Source organism: Cavia porcellus, unplaced genomic scaffold (genome assembly GCF_034190915.1).
Source record: "Cavia porcellus strain 051 isolate PalLab524CR breed Dunkin Hartley unplaced genomic scaffold, mCavPor4.1 scaffold_1, whole genome shotgun sequence".
NCBI classification, from domain to species: domain Eukaryota; kingdom Metazoa; phylum Chordata; class Mammalia; order Rodentia; family Caviidae; genus Cavia; species Cavia porcellus.
The window spans coordinates 33,697,878-33,707,128 of record NW_026947484.1 but is presented as its reverse complement, the minus strand read 5'-3'; positions in this window follow the sequence as shown (position 1 = coordinate 33,707,128).

Genomic DNA, 9,251 nt, shown 5'->3' with positions numbered 1-9,251 from the left:
AATACATTTATTTGATATGAGCAGATAGTTGAAATATCATATCTTTAATAGATTAACAAAATGAAATGTACAGAATAGTGTAAGTAAATTAGATGCAGACATCTTATCTCTTACTGGTAGTTTTCATTAGTTCCTAGTAACAATTACAACCTTTAAAATGAGCTTCCAAATTTCTCTTATTTAGGGTAAACTAAACTTATCTAGGAATTTTAAATAATTTTCTATAATAACAATGTAGAAGTCACATTCTTTGATTATAAATCTATTAATTGACAAGTTTGTTTTATAATAGACTTTAGAGAAAGTCTGTAGAACAGGGGACTTAAATTGAGCAATTTTCCTATTAAACCATGATATACTTTGGTTTTGTGCTACCATACAATCAACACAAGCGGAACTTCTTTTTTGTAGTGCTATGGATAGAACCCAGCACCGTGCACATGTTAAGCAAGTACTCTATCACTGAATTACATCCTTGTAAGCCTATTTTTAAGGCAAAGCTCAGGACTCTAATATGAATGACTATTTTTCTGTCTTCTTAACAAAAGTTATTTCTCTAAAATGCACTCACTCTTCTCTTTGTGTAGGTATACTGCTATGAACAGATACACACATATACATAAATTCACATATATATACGTACGCAAAGCAGTCCATCAGAAATGATATTTTAGAGTGCTCTTTCTTCTCCTTTCAATCTGTCAATTAGCCTTGTCTTTCTTTACCCCAAATCATTGCAGGGTCCTCATATGCTCTGTCACCTTCAGAAAATGGAAGCAGCTTCTGCAATAATAATACTTTCACTTGTCAATGTGAAAAGTTGGGTGGATTTTAAAAGCTGACCAGTTCAGGCCTATTTGCACATAGTAGACATTAATAAATATTTGTTGATTTGATTTATTCTAGGGTAAAGAACTGGATAGCAACTCTTTTTGTCTTCACTGATGTGCTAAGGTTGAGCCTGTGTACAAATGAATTTATGAGTAAATATTAATGGTCATGGTCACTGAAGACATTTTAAAGAGAAAAATCTAGATCAACAGGCTGTTATGTATATCAATGATTGGGAATGTGTCTGGTAAAATAATCAATGAAAGACATAATAAAATAAGATCTCACGAATGGGCATTCTAATAAATTCCCAGGAAACAAAATAGATACTCCATTGATCTTAATCACATTTCCAGTTTACATTTTTAAACACAAGCATCTTTTTATTTTTTTAAAAGTAGGGATATTTTGATTATAAAATGTAGTGAGCCTTATATAAGCAACACAATATTTCCTTTGGTATCTCCTCTATTGCAATAATCACAAAATGTTTATAAAAAGTTTTTCTGACAATTTAGAGACCTTGAACATGGATAATGGGAGTTTGTCCCAAATTTCAAGTAATGTATAACTTTTAAGAAGTTAAACACTATATTCCTTTCATTCAAAAGAACATCTTAGATTTATTTCCTTTTCTGGATCACCAACAGTAAAAACTGTTTCTGAGCTTACAACATGTTAAATTTTGGCTCAAGGCAAATTTACAACAGCAAAGTTTATGATAAAATCTGTCAAAACATTAACCACGATGGCACAAGCTTCAGCTCTTAACAACAGCAGATAGTAAAGCATCTGTATAGTTGAAGAATTGAAGAGTTTAGGGATGGACATATATTTGTAATTCTTGCTGTGAAAATGCTGATGGAACGTTACAAAAATTTCAATTTCTGTCCTAATTTCATTCAAATGTGAAAATTGTAAAAGACAACTATGTAATTCAGTGGTTACAAAAAGATGAGATCCTAGAATTAAACACATACTTCTAAGAAAAAAATATTAGCTAAGAGATCTTTAGATGTTCAAGACAAATGTTAAAATGTACAGCATTTTAATTTCTTGCTGAGGAATTTCAAGAAAAGTTAAGTATGAGTCCTTTTAAGACAAATATGATTCATTTGGCTATGTGCCAACATCTCAGTATTATTCATTAACATAATGTTAATTTTTCAACCTTGTAAACAATGTTGGTATTTTTAGCTTAATGTTCCATGATGAGTAAAGAAGAAATACTTCCTAGAAAATGCAAACGAAATGCTTTTACTGAATCACTCTCCCACCAGTTAATTATGATTAAGACAGTTAACTTTGTGAGGTACACACTCGAAAGAATTTTGGAGAAAGACATACAATATTAAAAAATATAATTTGCTTAGACACAGCCAGAACAGACTGATGAGAAGTAAATCTCTTCCAAGAAAGTAAAGGTTTTCATTGTTAATGTCATGGTATTACAAGCAGAACGTTTCACTGTTTCAGAAAGTCTTTCATATAACTGACCTATTTATTGAAGAATGGGATACATTTCTTAAGATTTGGGACCTTTACTTAGCAAGTTATGTGATGAAAATTGATCAAGATTGAAGCAGAGACAAAACAAAATTAGCAACTAAACATTAATTTTTAAAGTAATTTGGTGGGTAATGTTCACGTATGAATTAATTTGTTCTTAAATATTAAACTATGGTGTGTGGTTTAAAAGAATAATATATACCAAGAATATAAACAAATCAAGAAAGTGTAACAGTAATCAAAGAAAACTTTGTTTTTAGAAAACTTCAGTTACATTTAGGAACTTGAGGACTACTACATTTGGAGTTAAAATTTCAAGTAGATGCAGCAGTTTTTGAAAGTTATCCACTTCCATCACACTGGTGTACATACGGCTTGCACTCTCTCTCTTCTTAGATCAATTTGAGCATAGTTGGTTCCAGAAAACAGTTCAGTTATTACTCTCATTCAATAATAATTTAATTGGCCTTTTTGGCAGTCTGAAAATTTTGTGCAAGTTTTATAGTAAGCAAACTGAAATCGTGTCTTTATCATGAAATGAAATTTCAAACTTTGGATAGTATGGATTGCAGTTTAACACTGTGCAAGAAACTCTGATTTAGAAAACCAACTAACCAACCAAATAACAAAATCTTACAATAACCCTTAATTGACTGAATTTAAAAATTTCTAGTTCTCAGATAAGCACAATGTCTGACCTGTACCAGGTGCTACATAATTGTTACATAATCCATACCACTGTCAGAAAAGATATCAAAATTTTAATCATTTAGTATGATTTTTGAAAAATATGTGACACAAATGTTTAGAAAAGTAACACAGAACGAAAATGCAGTTTATCACTGAAGAACAATTATTGATTTACCTGTGCAAAGAAATGAGTAAGACTGAATCCCTGATCTTCAGAAGCTTGCATTCTAACAGGAGATAGTACAGAAACACTGAAAGAAAACTTAATAACTACATTAACAGAGCTGCAGAAAGAGGTATAAAGCGCACAGAAGAGAGATTAACTACAACTTGCTTGTGAAGCAGCAGTGAAGAATAAGGGAATGCTTCATGTAGGAGGTGGCATGTAAGTGTTCTTTGAAGGATGAATTGAATTTAAACATAGCAGGTAGATTTGATTTATTAGAGGTTTAAAAATAGCAAATGAGTCAAATAACAAACAGAGTTGGAACTGAAATGCAGTGTATGTTTGGAGCAGAAAATCTAAACCATTACTATTTTTGCCATCTGTAAGATAATATAATATGTCATAGAACATCTATGTATGATTTAGGCAACTGGTTCTTAGAAATTTGATATAGGCCCAGGCAGTTGTGACTAAAATTTAAAGACAATAATATCTGCAATATTTAAACTTTCAGCCCATAGTATAACAATGTTTTTGCAATTTTTCAAAAGCAGAAAAAAAAGATTATTGAGGTTTTAAATGAAACCTCTCATTTCAAAAGGTTTTCTTCACTTCTGTTAGATAAACAAGATTACTTATTCACATTACTTTATTTCACCTAAAAACAAGCATACAACTATTCTTTATAATAGGACCAGTTTCAGAAAAGATGCAAAAAGCACATCTAATTTTGCAAAGCGACAAGACTATGATGTAATAAAATGCAAATATTTAGTAGCTAGCAAGAAATTAGTTATTTCAGTACAATTCCTAAAAGTAATAAAACTGAGATGTTTTACATCAAATTATTATACAATTGTTCCAACTGTACTTAAAATCCTCTGCTCATCCAGAATTATCTTTAGAACTGGACTCCAAATTAAAGTAGAATTGTAGTTTTTTCTTATTTTAATTATAGATTCAAAACAGTATGTTTAGAAGCAAAATAAAGCCTGGAGATTTCAAAGCAGAACTTGTCCTTAGCAAGCCAATGTGTACATAATCTATATGGGTCCAAGAGACATTCTTTGAGATATTATCAAGAGAATCTCCCTGAGCAACTAAAAACATTGGCATGGAAGGAAAAGGCCACGTGAGATAAAGTATACATAATTAGTGCATCTGGTACTTCTCATCTTTCAAATGTTATGTAATTTTAGCTCCTCTATTTAACAAAGTATATAAGTCTTAAACAGGTATGTATTTCGCAGTTTTTACTATGGTAGGTATGATTTAAGAAGTTTAAGTCATTTCCTAATGAAAGCTTCCTTCAGCGTGTCTTGTTTTATTTTTCATGTAATTTATAAAAACTAGTTTTTATAGAATAGTTGAAATAGACAGGCAAAAACATTTAAGCTGCTGTATAAAGACATATAAATCATAGTTTTAATTATACTGCCAGAAATTTCTGCTGTTTTCTAAGTCTTGCCTTACTGGAGCCAGCATAAAAAGTTCGTTAGCTGGAGCTTAACAATACAATGGATGAAGGAATGGCGTTACCACACAAGTGTTTAAATTCCACGCTGGATCCCTAGCTACAAGGGAGAGGAAAGTTCAAACAACAAAAACAGAGTTGCGAGGCCTGAACTTGTGTGTTAGGGATACCTCCATTCAGGGCAACCAGGCCCTCCCAAGCAACATGGTTAATTGAAGAAGGATTCTGAATCTTTTGGCTGCAGATAAACCAAAGTGGCACATGGCTCATAACTCAAACATTTCATTTTAGGCTGCTGCTAGTGTTTTTTCGCCCAGGTCAATTTGGATTATTCAATCATTTTCTCTTCTGTAATAAAACACTGCTTGTAGTTACCAGTGGGGGCAAGAACTGCAATTATGGTTCCTGGAAGGCAAAATTATTTTCTGCTCATTTTGCTCATGTATACAAGTGATACTAAACTGAGAACATTTTACTACCAGTACAATTTTCTCCCCCATCATACGATGTTTAATAACATCGTATTTGACTCCTGACTACTATTCTACTGTTTCCTGTTATGCTACATCTAGCTCCTCCTATAGTATGCAACCAAAAATGTGAGACAGAAAATGACAAACATCTTTTAAAGTCCACAGTAAGGCTTATTCAGAGGGCCAAATCTAAGTAAACCTGGAAGCCCTCAGTGGTAAGTTAATACAAAAGGCATTTTTTGACAATAGTTTTTTGCTTTGCATTAGGTGCAAAGCTGAGCTTTGTTTTCAGGAACTTCTTTTTTTTTTATTTAAACAAAAACAAAACAAAATAGTAAAAGGGTACAAGTAATACAGAATTTCAAAAAAAAAAAAATAAACAATAAGAAATCACTAGTTAACAGATTACATATTGTCATCTTAGGAATAGTTGATCAAGTTACAAAATTAAGCATACAAAGTGGACATTCAAACAATGAGACTACAAACAGTTGTGTTCCATGATCCAACAAAAACTTAGTAATATGGTCATCTATCTTACACACCTAAACATATCTGTAGTTGTGTCCTTTAGAGCACTTTCTTTTCCTCTTTTTTACAATAACATTTACACATTTTGGGTTTTATTACTACCACAGTTCTTATAAGAGGAGATAAGAGACAAAGCCCAGGACCCACCAAAAGAGAAATCTCAAATTTAGTAGAGTAGAGCCCAAAAGAATATTTCCCCTACAAATTTTATAATAAGTTTGGTTGCAAGTAGGTGTCTAGCCAACATTAACATTACTTTAGTCAATAAAGTTCAAATTAAGATTTAAAAGTGATGTAACATCTATACATGCTTCCAAGTAACTGGCAAAAGCAAATGCAAAGCCTCTATGGAGGAATCCACTTTTAATCCAGGTCTTAAAAAGTCCCACAGAGAATAATGCTAAGAAATAAAGGCTCACATTCACAAATCACCAAATATGACAGATAATGAGGCAACAGATACAGCAAGACAGAACGTTTGTTTAAAATATATATGAAAATTAATAAAGGGATAGAAAACTCAAGATAGAAAAAAAATGAATCCTACAGAAGTGTGTTTGGTAATAAAGTAATATAACCTCTAAAAAGTAAAACTATAATAAGAAACATTAAAAACTCACTGGATTTCTGTTTTTGCATAGAACAGAGTGGTTTGTAGTAGGCTGCAGCTTCTACTAAGAACTAGGAAAAAACGACAAAAGTGTATTTATTTTAAATGTCAAAAAGGAATAAAACAAAGATAGCTAAAGGGACTAAGATTCCAGAAAAGAGAGAATAACAGAGAGGTAAACTGATAGCTCCCAGCTGCTTTTTTCTTGGAGGCATCTGCTGGTTTTGAGAGAAGATGAGAAAATGAATGTTGTGGGGTTTGTCCAACAGAGGACTGCAGCTAGAGACAGAGAAAGCAGCAGAGTTTCTGGCAGTTTCTCAGGGTTCAAGTGATAAAACTGGAGACCCAAAGGTGCTGAAATGTGTGCCTAATTTTCTCTTCAAAAAAACCCAGGTAAATTCTGAGCTGTCCTAAGAATGTGGTTAAAAAAGGTAAAGATGAGAATATGTTAAAAGGCCTTAGTGAAGATGTTGCTTTCAACACTGAGAGCCCGAGGGAATTATGACACAGAAAAAGAGGCAAATTTGAAATAATGGGACCTTAATCACAGGCTCCCCAGCTTCACGCAATTAAGATAACTGGCCTCCACTCAATTTTCCCAACAGAGTAAAGATAAACTGTCAAGAAGGAGGCAAGAAAATCACCTGGAGGTTTAGGATGTCTCGTGTTTGGTCAAAAATCTGTAGGTCTACCAAGAGAAAAAACAGGCAACAGAAAAAGACTCACAGACGATTCAGACTTTGGAGTTAAAGACACATGTTAAAATAACTATGACCCCATTTCAAGAGAAGAGAAGCAAAGGGGGAGAAAAGAGAGTGAAATGAGTGTTTCACCAAGAGAAGTGGAATGTACAAAACAAAAAGGAAACTGTAGATCTGAAAAATATACAGTCTCTCATTAAAAATTTAATTGATGGTTTCACAACAGAAGACAGAATTTGGAAAACAGAAAGGCAGCTTTTTAAAAAAATCAAAACTGATGAATATAAACTGGAAAATATAGTAAAGGAGGAGAGAGATATACAGGAAAACAGTGAAAAAGTTAACATATTGGAGTCTCAGAAAAAGCAATACATACTGACTAAAGATTTCCTAATACTCACAGAAGATATCAAATCAGAGATTTAATGAGGTCTCTGAACACAAAGAATACACAGACCATTTTTTCTTTGTGTAATACACAAAGGTGACCACATCCAGGCACAATAAAACTGCCACAGTAAATGAAGGATGCATAATTAGCATCCAGAAAAACAAAGACTCCCTTCAAGAGAAGAGCCAGAAGATGGCAGCTGACATCTCAGTAAGAAGAGGGAAGCCAGCCATTAACAGGATGTATTTTAAGAGTTACAGGAAGACTGACTCTTGGCTATCATGGGGTAACAGATGTACCCTAACATGTTCAAGAGCTACAAAAAAGTTCCCTCAGCAAATTACATAAAGCAATGGTTTTGGATTTTGGGCAACAGGTAGCATTAGCCAAGGACTCTTGAAAGAAAGGTAACTAAGTGAGCTCTACCACGGCCCCCCTTTATTGTTCTGCAGAATGTACAAACCTCAGAGCAGGAATGGGGAACTGACACCAGCTGGAGAGTGAACAAGCCCTGGGCAGGTAGACAGCACTCCTTGGGTCTTCTTCTGAGTACTGAACAGCACATGTACATCAGCAAATTACTAAGGGCAGAGCAAACAATAGGCACCAGAAAGAGAAGGGCGAAACAGTGACTTAAACTCATACACGGCCTACAAATAGCTCTGTTGTGACCAATGGAGTAGCAAGGTCTTAATAATAAGCAAGGCCTAAGGTAGTACGTTCAGCAGGGGTTCTGGGAGCTGTGTGGAAAAACCTGCTTTGGCTGAGCTGTTCCTGTTTATCTAAATTGAAATAGGCTTAAGAATATCAATCTATTTTGAAGTAATATAACTGCATCCCTGAACAAAGTTGAAAACCATTTAAACAAATATAAAAATATTCTTCACTCATGTGTGGTAAAGTTACCACACATCTAAATAAGACACATAACTCACTGTAACGGGAAAAAATAAACAGAAACAGAAATTGAAGGAAAAGGTCCTAGATGTGCTTAATAGCACATTACACACTGCAAAAGAAATTATCATTAAATTTGAAGACAAAGAAATAGAAGCTATTTAAAATGAAACAGAGGAAAATAAAAAAATGAAAAATGAAAATAAAAGAGAATGAAAAAGCTGGGGAATGAATGCATCTCAAGCAGTAGTTCCAAAGGGAGAAGAAGAATGGTGGAGGACAGAAATATTGGTAAAAATAATAGCTGAAATTTTTCAAATAAAACACCAGAAACCCACAGACTCATAAAGTTCAACAAAACATAAACACAGAAGTGTGCAGAAAGCTATACCATAGTACATCATAATCAAATTGGTTAAAATAAGCAACAAAGGGGAAAATCTTTAAAAGTTGCAAGAGGATACATTATGTACTGGGGACAAAAGTAAGAATGAAAGCAGAAACAAACCAAATAAGACAGAAAACTCTTTAACATATGGAAACAAATAGCAAACCCTTTTACCCTACATTTCTATAACCAGCAACATTTTTCTTCATAAAATGAAGGCAGTAAAAAAAAGATCTTTCCAGGCATGTAAAAATTGAGTCAACAGTCAAGCAGTAGATAAGATAATAAATTTGCAGATAGAAGTGAAATGATCTTGGAAATGGGTCTACACACACACACACACACACACACACACACACACACACACACACAGCACTGGGAATGGTAGATCCATGGGTAAATGTACAACACTGTAACTTCATCTTTTCGCCTGGTGGGAGGGGGGAGTCCAGGAATCAAAGGACACTGTGCTTGCCAGGCAGGCATTGTATCACTGAACTATATCCCTGGCTGTAACTTCATTTTTATTTCAAAAATCTTCTTAGGATATTTGACTGTTTAAGAACAGTAATAATGTGAACCCTGTATAC